The sequence below is a fragment of the Haliotis rufescens genome, unplaced genomic scaffold (assembly GCF_023055435.1).
Source record: "Haliotis rufescens isolate VD_foot unplaced genomic scaffold, xgHalRufe1.0.p SCAF_15, whole genome shotgun sequence".
Lineage (NCBI taxonomy): Eukaryota > Metazoa > Mollusca > Gastropoda > Lepetellida > Haliotidae > Haliotis > Haliotis rufescens.
The window spans coordinates 12,963,558-12,978,224 of NW_025963835.1; positions in this window are offsets into that span (position 1 = coordinate 12,963,558).

The following is a 14,667-nucleotide window of genomic DNA, read 5'->3' on the forward strand; positions in this document are numbered from 1 at the left end:
TCTAATCCAGCTACCTTCACAAGAAAGGTATATGCAGTAACTATTTCATGACCTTGATCCTGAACGTAACTCGTCACATGCTTCATTTTTGTAGCTGAAAACAAACACATTATATAAACACAGGGGGGAAGGTTCATTGCACAAAGATGTTGAACTAACTGACGACTATGACCATACCCTGCAATTAAATCAATCAAGGCCATACAAATCCAATGCTCCACTGCAGTGATGATATGTACCGAATTTGATCCTTCCACAGTGAACACTATCACATTTCAAGTGTCAATATGAGCTTCAGTATCAATGTAGGATCATTCAAAGGGTTATGTAGAATAAAACATTGAAGCCACACACACACACACACACACACACACACACACACACATACATACATACATACCCATAATTTACATCCATGCATCCATGTTATGGTACATGCAGCCATACATACATACCCATAATTTACATACATGCATCCATGTTATGGTACATGCATCCATGTTATGGTACATGCAGCCATACATACCATGGACACATACAGCCAGGTAATAATCAAAGGTACATACTGAATACAATGTAGGTGGGAAGCGGGTGTATTGATCTGTTGTCTTAATCATTGACCCATCAAGAGTGTCAGTCAGCTTATATAAAATCTTTATAACCGGTGATATTGTGATAACTGCCACACCTGACTTATTTGTCTGAATGGCGCGTCTGAAAGCAAGGGGCGAACCGTTACACAGTAATTCGGGGTAACAATTTTCTGTGCTATAGAATCAAAGTACCCGCGTGCTACATGTATATACAGTACATATATGGTACGATGATGTGTCATTTCTTAATCAGTACGATTTATAGTATAAGTATTTACACTTAAAGTAGACACATGTTAACAATATTATTGACAGAGAGATAAATAAACGCAGGTCTGGTTAGAATTATTTCCTTGGTTAATTATAAGTTGCCATTTAAACACTTTTCCATGATGAAAGAAATGATGGTGCAGAAAACAGACGAGCAATTTACACAATAACCGCGATGCAATCGCGTTACTCAATACAATACACAAGGAACAATATATGGTGCGCTTTTATATTATTTATTCCTTACTTGATATCAATTATTCGTTTATGGATACCAAAGAAGGAATTTATATCAGAAATTTGATTTATTAGATCATGAAATGTTTACTGATATCGCAAATCGATTTGTAGATATCAATAACTGAATTTATCATATCAAATAATGTCCTTTATCATCTAACAAATAGAATATGGTATACTCTCTGTAGCCTTAATAGTTCGTTTAGATAGCTACAGTATCGTAACATTTACATACAACCCCGCGCTCACGTCTGCTGGTCTCCCTTCTTAGTAGAGCCCTCTCCCTCAAGTGTATGCTCCATGATATAACCTACTCTCATTAATTAAATGCTGCCCTTTCCCAACGTCACGGCTATGGAGCTGAGACAAAGAGACCCAGACATCAGCAAGTACATATAATGTAATGTGTATTGACATTTTTCGTCACGATATCAAAAACTTCTCTCCTTGTTACCACCTCCAAGTTCAGCTGAACAAGGGGTCCTCCTTTTGTCGAAATTTTGTCACATGCACTGGCCTCAAGGGTCCATATAAGCAAAGAAAATTCTCAGGGCAATAATGTTGTTGTTGTTTGTCGTTTAACGCCACACTCAGCAATATTCCAGCTGTATGACGACGGTCTTTAAATAATCGAGTCTGGACCAGACAATCCAGTGATTGAAATCATGTGCATCGATCCACGGAATGCGGATGCATCAACCAAGTCAGCGAGCCTGACCACCCGATCCCGTTAGTCACCTCTTACAACAAGTATAGTTGTCTTTCAAGGCAAGCAAGGGTTGCTGAAGACGTATCCTGAACAGCAACAACCTTCTTTGCCTCTACAAAAGTGGAACAAGCAACTCTGTTTGGATTTAGCAAATCCAGATTCAGCTAAATATTTATTTCATGGAAATGTGATGTAAGTTTTGGCTTAAATAAATGGCCGAGTGTATATGATTTTTAAATTGATTATTGCAATTTGTTTTGGGCAGAATACAAATGTAGACATAAGCAAATCTTCAGTTCAGTGCTGAATAAAGTCGCAAAAAAGTCAAAGCCACAAATACTTATGTTGTTCCCGTACTTCCATAGTCTTTTGGTGTTGTTGATTGGACGAAACACCCTCACACAAAGAATCATATCGGACAACCGATCCCACCACCCTCGCCCTCACCTCAATCGCCGATATTTACCAGTTATAATTGGAGGCCTTGGTTTCATTAACGTGGAGGCTCTTCACGATAGAATTGTATTGTTCACTTTTGCACACATTTATTTGTCTTACATTTCTCTTGTGAAGCACCTCTTGTGACTGATGATGAAAACAAGGCATTCTTTAGTTTCCTTAATCGAGCCAAGGATGAGGGAAATAATTTCAATGTCTGTGTTGATTTTTTTGGTGGTTCTGTACTGCTAGCCGGTACAGAAATGAGTGTCAAACAAGCGAAGTGTCACATTAAATCGCCCCAGAGTTTTTAAGGGAGAGGCTACTTAAACAAGAACAACATCGAGTTTATGAGCAGTGCAAAAGTGCAACAGAAGGCTCTCTGTTTGCTGTTCAGGACCATTCACTTCCCACTCAAAACCGTCAATTTGTGATGTTTCATCAAAATGTAAATATGAAAAGTAGATTATGCAATGTTTTGCAATGCACGTCAATGAGACTGTCCAACACATTGTCAGTGGATGTTCAACTTTAGCTTTGGCTGCCCAAAACAGTATCTTAAGCAACATGGTGACGGGACTCGATCATGGAAAATGATAATACATTATTTAGAAATAGGCCTTCACACAGCGTCAGACCTATACAAGCCAACAAACCTGATCTTGTCCTTTGTGATAAATCCAATGACATTATTTATATCATTGATTTTTCTGTCCCTTTTCAAAATTAATGTGATTGACAAGATTCATGAAAAACATGGCAAATAGGCGGACCTCGCTTGCCTCCAAAGTACCAAGTTATCCGACTGCCCGTTGTTCTCGGTATCTTAGGTATTCTTATACTATATTCAGGCAATATATTTATATATTATTGTTATATGGCAAATATTTGTATTTTGCAACTTTCTGTGACTTCACATTCGAGGAGAGACGTCCTCCGGGAGTAAGATCCGCGGCCTCAGCTTCTACACACCGACTTGAATCCACGCAGTTGGGATCGATGACATGCATCAACTAAGTCAGCGATACTGACCAAGCCATCCCGTTAGTCGCCTTATACGACAAGCATAGTCGCCTTTTACGGCAAGCAGAGATCCTGAAGACCTATTCTACCCCCGATTTTAACGGGTCTGTTCCTTATGATATTCTGAGATATTACAGGCGATGTACAGTTTGTTTGGGTGTCGTTTAACGCCGCACTCAACAATGTTTCAGATACATGACGGCGGTCTGTCAATAATCGAGTTTTGACCAGACAATCCAGTGATTGACATCATGAGCATTCATCTTGCTTTTGTTTCGTTTGTTTGTTGTTTAACGCCACACTCAGCAATATTTCAGCTGATCAATGCAATTTGGATAAGATAACATAACTTACGACAATCATACTCGCCTTATAGAAAAAGCAAGGGTTGCTGAACACTTATTCTAAGCCTGATTTTCACGGGTGCTATGACAATTAGGAGATAAACATACTGTGTTTTCAATGTAGAGCTAGGTTACCTGTATATTTAACCCCGCTAAATTGAATTTGGAACCGAACGCGCAGCTCTACATTGAAAACACAGTATGTTTATCTCCATTCTACCATGACTAAATAAAACGCGAACTCGTTGGTGTTAGCAAATATACTGAGTGAAGCGGCATGGGTTGAGTTCAGTGTTTTGAGTGGGTTATCGATCTGAATTACGGAATCACCGAACAAATTATGGTGCCGTATATACTCAAGCAGTTTGTTTACACCGTAATACTTCACTCTAACATATGACAGGTATTGAAAGCATATAAGCACGGCAGCTTGGTAAGCTGACATGAGGTGGGCATCCCTAAAGAAAACAAAGCAAGCTTTGCAAGGCTTTCGCTCTACATCTCACGTCACCATTATGACGTCATATCGCTCATTGTGACGCAAAAGATATGACGTCACAGTCGTATATAGAAAAGCGCCAAAATTCCAAGCTCTCTGTTGTCTCCAAAACGTAAACACATTCCTTTTGTTAATTTCTGTCGTGTTTTTCTGCACAAAATGTATTGCCACACATCCTTTGAATATTGTAGTAACCGCATCTGTGCATTTTGTAACCTGTAATTGTAGATATAATTATTTAAATATGCCTACCGACAATGACTGAAAATAGTACTATTCTATGAATATTAGCTTCCGCTGTGAAGCGGCCGTCAAACCAGCTGTTTCAATCAGAGGGGGTTTATTGTGATTAAATAGCCTCTGATTGACCAATCAGAATCGAGTAAATTCCAAATTCATGGTAGAATGTAAGTATCAAACATCTATCATGACCTTGCACATATATAAATAATCATACTGAGGGTGTGTAAATTCGAATTTGGTGTTTCTGAGAGGTCAGTAATTCTGTCACTGAAAAGAAACGACCAGCTGTGCAATGAAAAGTGTACGTAAGGTGAGATGGAATGGGGTAAACGTCGTGTGTGTGTGTGTGTGTGTGTGTGTGTGTGTGTGTGTGTGTGTGTGTGTGTGTGTGTTCCAGTTTCTACGTTCCCATCTCTGATTGTCAAAAACTACTTTTGAGGAGGTGTAGAGTTTAATTAGTTGTATAAGTTATTTCAAAATTGGGTATTTGTGTTAAGTCGTATCTTAAGGGAGGGGGAAAATTATAGTATAAATTCTAAAAACGTAATTTCTGTTTGTTGTTACTTTAGAGAGTGAAATCATACGGGCCTGTCAGTGAAATTGTAGAATGACTGTCAGTGAGTAAACGATCTCAAATTTACATAAAGGTCACTTGGGCACTTTTTCAATATTTTTGTGTCGGTAGTTATACATTAATAGTAAATACATTTAGACCGTATTCAAAAAACTGTCGATGGATAGTACAATCACTAGATTATCACAGATTCTATTTATAATGACCTTCAAATCTTTACTGACAACCCAAATACATTGTAGTATATTTATACCGAATTTGGTGTCCAACTTCTTTTACATTAGGTCTTTGATGTAACATCTAATCACAGATTATAATCAATGTATTGGATAGGATGTGGTGTCACTGATTCATCAACCTGTTTGAGTCACCGTCCTTAGTAACCTCGGTTGTAACCTCGGTCACGACCTTCAACATATCAACATAAATAATGATACGAAGGGTGTATATAATATACTGACACTGATGTCAGTAAGGAGGAACCACTTCTGACTGGAGGATAATAGAGTACTGTTTTCTGGGTTCGCGATTCATACGAATACCCGGACAGTTTCTTAACCCAACCACACGTGTATACGTCAATATAATATACAGCTGGCCATTACTCCCTGCACACGAATTGTTAATCTGAAATTCCAAAATAGTTATCTTGCTTTGAAAGCTGAAATGGTCAATAAATATACACATACACATGTTTATATCTTGTGTTTATTTTTAAAATAAGGAATATTACAGCTATATTACGATGGCCTATAAATATTATTGTCTGGACCTGATAAAGTGAAACGTCAGAGAAAAAACACTCTCGAGTATCCGCCTAGATAGATTCCATTGGGTGCAAAAAGTAAAATAGCAGTGAAATTTATATCAATAGATCACTTAAAATCAGTGATGACACCAGGATGAACATGTCCTGTCCTGCCGTAAGCACCCGCCACTCACTCGATTTACATTGACAAGTAACTGTCTGTAATCTGGCACCGCACAGCAGTACCCCTGAACCAATTATTGACTAAATGGTAAACCTCCAACTCCGCCCTCGCAGTCAGTCAATTCATCGAGCCTGTATCTGTCTGAAATGTAATATTATACAGGGGCAAACTGAAGACAGAGTTTTGTAAGAAATGATGTTCTTTAAATGCTCTGTGATATTGAATGAAAAATGAATGAACTCTTCACTATCATGCATGTTATTCAGAAACAAATAGTGCAATACCTAAATGTTTTCACTAGGTATTTACACATCAGCTGTGTTAACTTTCCTCAAATAGCATAGTATTTTTCAGCCTTTACTGTGTTTTGTGTACACATAACTGTTTTTGTTTGTCACACCACTTTCGTAATGTTTACATTACTGACATCACCGAAGTTGTGTTAAAGATATTCAGAAAACACATTCTTCCTGCATTGTTTGTTGTCTTGGACACCGAAACAAAACATTTTTTCGAAACTCCCGGGAACAACACTGGAAGAATTATCTATTTCAAACATTCTCAAATACAAAAAGGCATGCGATGATTGGTAGAAGGCAGTGAATGATGGTTAATCTGATATTATACTAACGTTTCTTTCAATATTTTTACGCGGCATCTTTCATGCGAGTTTAAAACAGAAAAAAACACTTATGGCCAGCAAGCGTCGTTACTTTTGTCATGCACCAAAACCTAAAAAAGCAACATCCGAAATGTTGATACATAATGCCAATGTTCAAAGGTTTCTAAAATGAACCTTTGAAGAAACGATTTATAAAGACAATTTCATGAGAAAAATTATTCAGAAGTAGAATCTCATATAGCCGCAACCAAACAAGATGCCTGGAAACGACTACCACGGTTTCATGTTTTAAGTAAGCAAAGTTTAGAGAGTTTGGAATCAGTTCAACTGGGTGTTTCAGAGAAATAGGGTTTTGAAGACATGTTCCCAAAACAAAGTTGAATGCACTCTGAAGATCTGGAATCCAATATGGCGGAAACCAATGACTGAAGGCTAAAGAAAAGCATCAGAAACAAATAAGGTTTGTCAGTAATTGGAACGGTCCCGTGTAATAGGCAAATATATGTTTTTAAATGAATTAGATATTGATCATCTGCCCTTGGTCATTGGATGTATGGCCTTGGCAGTTTTGTGGTATACACGTATCACAGTCTACACGTATATACGTATACAGATGTACATCATTCGGGCTTGGAACCCTAATAACCACATAGGCGTGTACTTCAGAACTAAACGTAACATAGGTACGTTGCTTCATTTTCCCTATGGAATTCCGATAGAATAATGCTTAAATGGTACCTGCGCTTGATGATTTTATTTTTTCAGATTGGCGAGAAAATTATGGTTTGCGTAAGGGAAAGCAAATATATTCATTATAATAACTGACTCAACCTATGCCACGTAATTCATCTCTTCCGCACTTACGAAATCGTTCGCATTTATATTCCTACATGTACTGTTTTGTGTTTCAAATGGATTACCGTTGAAGGAAATTATCAGGTATCTAATCTTGTTGAAAATACAGTTGGTTTGTCTCATAAGTAAATTATGGGAAATATGATAAATCACGACACACTTTAAGAGAGAGGATGCACATCTGATATTGTTTGCCACGAGCAGCGTCCCCGTGTCAGTGGAGGACGTATCTGGTTGTTGAGGGCATGGGATTAGCGTGCCCTTGTCAAACACACCACGTCGACCCTTACTTCACCTGGGCGGGTGTAGAATTGGAACTATCACGCCACTGATCATGTGGAACTCTGTCAAAAAATTGATTTTTTTTTCTGAATTATCTTTAAGTCATGGCCCTATTTGGGTAATAATATCAACGCGGATCGATGCTCATGATATTAATCACTCGATTATCTGGTTCAGACTCGATTATTTACAGACCGCCGCCATATAGATGGAATATTGCTGAATGCGGTGTTAAACAAGAAACAAACCAAACCACAGATGGTCTCTGTAATTTACTCTTCCGGTTTCACCTATGTGATTTCAAGAGATGTATATCACTATATAAATTTTTGCAGATGATACAACCATTATATTAGACGGATCACTACATATAACTTAAGAAGTGGTCAGCTCTGCGAATAGGTAAGCAGTTACAGGAAGATTGAGTACCAAATTGCTTCTATGAATCACCCGGGCATCTATTTCTTCCACGCCAGTCGTTGACCCGGCGTCTGTTCTGTTTAATGCTGAATTCTTAATTACTATCTTACTGAATCCTGTATTCTACACTCAAACAACGGCTACATTTTGCAGGAAACGGTCATTAAAGTTTCAGTATATGTGACGACATTACTGTAGTTCAATATACAGCCTTTGAATAACGAACCGGCTGCTGTCTTTCGTTATTCGAAAAAGAAACCGCTGCTACCTTCTGTCTCACTTCTAGTTTGCCAGCCTAGTGTACTGCGATCGTTATATAAAATACCGTATATACACATGTGGTCCTCTTGATATACAGACGATATCGTATTATCATAGAATAGGGCGAGCAAAGAATCCCACAAACACTTGTACGGTGTTGACTAATAAGGGCTGTAATGTGAGCGAATCTGGAATTCGAACCCATGAGTAGTGGTTCCATGACTGTGGTAGGCACTTTTCCCAATACCTGTGTATTGTCGTATGTCGTATTGGCCTGTAGCAAGCACATTAAAACATGTAGAAGGAGGGTGGAAAACATAGGAAAGAGCAAATAAAAGAAATGTAATTTATTATTATTATTATTATTTTTTTGGGGGGGGGGGGTTGATAGATAAAAGCAAACTTATCTACATGTGCTACATATTGATTATATATCAAATAACTTTGTTATTGGCAATGTGATAAGTGTGGAAAGAATATTCGTATAGATAGAGTTGAAACCTCGGTTACGACCTTCAACATATCAACATAAATAATGATACGAAGGGTGTTTATAATATACTGAAACTGATGTCAGTAAAGAGGGACCACTTCTGACTGGAGGATAATAGAGTACTGTTTTCTGGGTTCGCGATTCATACAAATACCCGGACAGTTCCTGAACCCAACCACACGTGTATACGTCAATATATTATACAGCTGGCCATTACTCCCTGCACACGAATTGTGAATCTGACATTACAAAATAGTTATCTTGCTTTGAAACCTGAAATGGTCAATAAATTCACTCATACATATCTTTATATCTTCTGTTTATTTTTAAAATAAGGAATATTACAGCTAAATTACGGTGGCCTATAAATATTATTGTCTGGACCGGATAAAGTTAAACGTCAGAGAAAAAACACTCTATCCGTCTAGATAGATTCCATTGGGTGCAAAAAGTAAAAGAGCAGTGAAATTTATATCAATAGATCACTAAAAATCAGTGATGACACCAGGATGAACATGTCCTGTCCTGCCGTAAGCACCCGCCACTCACTCGATTTACATTGACAAGTAACTGTCTGTAATCTGGCACCGCACAGCAGTACCCCTGAACCAATTATTGACTAAATGGTAAACCTCCAACTCCGTCCTCGCAATCAGTCAATTCATCGAGCCTGTATCTGTCTGAAATGTAATATTATACTGGGGCAAACTGAAGCCAGAGTTTTGTAAAAAAACGGTATCCTTTAAATGCTCTGTGATATTGAATAAATAATGAATGAACTCTTCACTATCATGCATGTTATTCAGAAACACATAGTGCAATACCTAAATGTTTTCAAAAGGTATTTACACATCAGATAGTACTACATCTGTGTATGTTTTTTTAAAGAATAGTCATACGATCCGATATCATTTGCTGATCTCGCATATTTCTCATTTTTAAAGATGTCAAAACAACACACCGTTTTGGTATATTGTGATCTGTTTTACCTTGGATGGATATCAAATAAGTTTTTGACGTGCACATGGTGCCACAGAGGATAGAATAAATGTAAGATCACATCGAACACAACTTAACACTCAGCTTCAAACATTAGAGAGGATGACTTACGGAACAAAAGGGGTAATCCTCTTGACACTGTTATGTTACTACGGTAAAGGGCAATCCTATGGTATTTTAGCATGTAAATATTCAGTTCAACTGGTTTATTCAGTAGAAAGACCATAGGTCATGTACACCGATATTTGAAAACAGTGAGATGGTAATATTACAACATGTTTTTTCATAGCAAGAGCTTCATACACATACTTAGCTCAGTTAAATATATAGTGTCGTGGTAAGTATGTATTTCTCATGAAACTGACATACGGACAAGCTAGTAAGAAATGATATTGTAACATAAGGTGAGATAACTTGTGTTATCATACATAAACGGGCAGTGTAACGGGTTTAACTGTGAAAGGATACAGAACGAATATGGCGGACGAAGTGGCTGCGTTGCTAGGTTAGCGGGTGCACAATGAGATTTGATTAAAGGAGAGGTCAGTAAGACCGTTAGGGCAGTTTGATTTGTAAAGACCTGTGTTGATTGTAGCAGCGTCTTGCGTGTGTTCTCTGGGAAAGTTTCTTCTTCGTCTGCCTGATGGGTATAATCTGGTACACCATTCGATATCATATCTCCTACAATTATTTACCATCAATGGTAATTCGACCATTCTTAAGAAGCATAAAAGACGAAATACGGAATTTGTTATTTACCGAATAAATCCAACAGTTAACACAGATTTATATTTCTTATACATTGATTTACAAATTTGATCTTGCATGTAAATGTATGTGTTTTCAAAGAAAGCAATATATTGGCATTTTCATCGTTTATCCATAGTACTTAGTTTAGATATATCCTGAATATTCCCGTTTTAAAAACATAAATCAGTGTCAAAATGGACTTGGTTCAAGATGCCACACATGTGTTAACTTTCCTCAAATAACATAGTATTGACAGCCTTTAATGTGTTTTTTGTACACACAACTGTTTTTGATTTGTCACACCACTTTCGTAATGTTTCCATTGGTGACATCACCGAAGTTATGTCAAAGATATTAAGAAATACATTCTTCCTGCATTACAAGAGAATGTCCAATGGTTACTTAGTTTGAAGCGAAGCAATAGGTAATTCCAGTTTGGATTTTGTCACTTTCGGTTTGAAAAATATGACTTCCTGCATTACTAAATTCTATAAATTGATCTGCAGCATTGTTTGTTGTCTTGGAAACTCCCGGGAACAACACTGGAAGAATTATCTATTTCAAACATTCTCAAATACAAAAAGGTATGCGATCAATGGTAGATTCATATATAAAAAAGCATGTACCCGCTACAGAAGGCTGAATCTGAACACGTATCTCGTGTCGGTGTCAGGGCAGTGAATGGTGGACATTCTGATATTATACTCACGTTTCTTTCAATATTTTTACGCGGTATCTTTCATGCGACTTTAAAACATAAAAATCACTTATGGCCATCAAGCGTCGTTACTTTTGTCATGCACCAAAACAACAACGACAAAAGCATACGATATGTTGATACAAAATGCCAATGTTCAAAGTTTTCTGAGATGAACCTTTGAAGAAACGATTTGTAAAGACAATTTTATGAGAAAAAGCACATATGGCCGCAACCAAACGAAATGCCTGGAAACGACCACCACGGTTTAGTATGCAAAGTTTAGAGAGTTTGAAACCATTTTAACTGGTAGGTTCAGAGAAATAGGGTTTTGAAGACATGTTCCCGAAACAAAGTAAAATGCACTCTGAAAATCTGGAACCTAATATGGCTGCCAACTACGGGACCAATGACTAAAGGCTAAAGTCAAGCATCTAAAGCATCAGAAACCAATAAGGTTTGTCAGTATTTAGAACGGTTCCGTGAAATAGGCAAAAATATGTATTTAAATGAATTTGATATTGATCATCTGCGCTTGGTCATTGGATCTATGGCCTTGGGAGTTTTGTGGTATCTGATACTCAACAGTCTCAAAAACTTACGAAGTAGTTCGCATTTATGTTCTTACCTGTACTGTTTTGTCTTTCGAATGATTAGGCGTTAAAGGAGCGTTAGGCTCGAAACATGAAAATAGAGTTGGTTCGTCTCATAAGTAAATTATGGGAAATATAATAAATTACGACACTCTTTAAGAGGGAAGATCCACATCTGATATTGTCTGATTTCCTATGATTCAACGCTTGGGATCCCCACATCCCATTGCTGGTCAAATTGGTCAACATATCTGCCATGAGCAGCGTCCCCGTGTCAGTTGAGGACGGGAGTCCAAACACCACGTCGACCCTTACTTTACCAGGACGGGTGTAGAATTGGCATTATCACTTCACTGATCATGTCGAACCCTGTGCATTTATTCTATTTGAACAAATTGATTTTTTTTCTGCATTATCTTTTGCTTTAGGTCCTGGCCCTATTTGGGTAGTAATATAACACCGCTGGACTTTGGAACATGTGCCCAGAAGGTGGTTTGAGTGTTATTTACTCTGCTTGAGTATACCATCCATGTATCCTTGTAGATCCACTGGCATATAGTATTGTCTTTTCTATACGCCTGATACAGTACCTTAGACACACCTTCTGATATTTGGAGCAGCTTTTGAAAAGATCAGACCTGTTTTTGTCAATAATCACACAAAATGTTGCTAACAGACGAGTATGGGAAAATGCAGTATTTTGGCCAAATTTGGCCTTGCAACTTTTGCATTTTTATATACATCTGAACGTCAAGATGTTAAGAGTGTAAGAATGCCCCGTAGAGCACCCCATACTAAATATTAGTGAGGGCATCATTTAGCAGTCACTGTGTATATTGGGATGATTGAAAAAAAAAATCACAAAAGTCCATAGGTGATCTCTTTAATTTACTCGGTTTCACTTAAAGCTAATGCCCTCTTCACATACACGGATTTACACGCAGTCCTTACGGATCGCACAGATTCATGGATCCTTACGATTTGGCCACATTTACGAGCGATTTAAGAGTTGTTTCGAGTTATTACGAGCTATTTACGGTTTATTACGGATTATTACGAGATATTACGATGTATTTACGGCAAAATTCCACGAGTTGTTACGAGTTGTCACGGATAACTACGAGCAACTAACGGGCATTTTTACGAGCTTTTTTACGGATTGTTACGAGTATATTACGGAATGGTACTATTCATCGAAGCTTTTACGTGTTAGTTACGACCTGTTTACGTGTTGTTACGAATAGTTACGAGTTTGTTACGAGTAAGAGTCTTAGATCCTGCAAATCTCAATTTATCATCATTCGACAACTGACATCCAGAGAGACAACATGGCATATGAGAGAAACAGATTGCAGTTATATCAACAATTTCTACAATTGCTCCTTCAACTAGCCCAGAATGAAGAGGACGAGGCCCAGGAGCTACCAGATATTCCGGTCCTCGCCCGATATTGTAGAGTAGATATGCAGAGATGTGACTTATATGACTTCTTAGTACAACTGAAAATGAAGTGTTCGATTTTGCAGCTTTTATACCTTTCCCCAAATTGTAAACAATACGTAAGAATACGAAAAGTATACGTATCTATTCGTAAAGTACTCGTAGCTACACGTAAAGCCATCGTAACACGACCCGAATAATATCATACACAACACGTAAGCACTCGTAATAATCCGTAAATAATCAGTAAACAAATCGAAAACTAACCGTAACAAATCGTACAAATAATTGTTACGAGTCATTTTACGGATTTCGTTACGAGTTATTTACGAAAACATCAATCCGTGGACAATAGTAGGATGAGTTTTGACATGTTAAAAAATGTGCCTCTCCTTTCAGGGATCCTTAAGAGTGTCTGCGAGTTGTTGCGAGTAGTGACGAGTTATTTACGGATACCAGCGAGTTATTTACGGATGCTTGCGATTGACTATCAATCAATCAATCAATCTTTATTGTATGAAAGGCCATTGGCCCATATACACATACAGATAAACAATATCGTTTACAGCTGTATATGTGTATATGTATATGGGCTTCACACATTGTACCCATGTCGGGAATCGAACCCGGGTCTTCGGCGTGACGAGCGAACGCTTTAACCACTAGGCTACCTGACCGCCCCAGTATTGGCCTGAAAGAATACAAGTGCAACTATACAGATGGACGCTACATGTATGGAGCGCAAGTCAGTGTGAGTGCCGAGTTATGTAAATTAATATATAATAACGACAACTGGTGCCATTTAGATACTATTTGGATTACAACAACATTCAATCAAATACTGTCAACTGGCATCATGATGTTTTAGGGCATACGCTGAGCCTACTGTGGTGATATTCTCCGTCATGTTAAATGCTTTCATAATTCGTTTTCAGTACAACTTGAACAGCAGAGAAAAGTAGGCGACGTTCTCTTCTGAAATGCTTGATATGAATCCAGCGCCTGATCTCACCATACCGTGATACTGCTCAACCGTCATAACAAACCATAAGGGGCAGAAATTCCGCAAATATTGTGGCAGTCATGCATGTCAGAAGTTTGGTTAAGCGTTTTCAATAGTAAGCAAAAACGTGTATTATCAACTGCCTATCTATTGTTGAAAATAATTTCTTTTGTAATCAGCGGAAATCGTAATCTACAAGAAATTAGTTCCATCGTATTCCGTTGGGTTATATATATCTATAACACGATTCCCCACGATGGTTCACAGTCTCAGACCGTGGCTTCATGCAATTAAATTACAAAACTGTCGTTCTTGGCATGAACCAATCACACGTCTTTGTTTTTGACAGGCTTTTGTAACCCGTTCTGTCAATAAATATTGTGATGT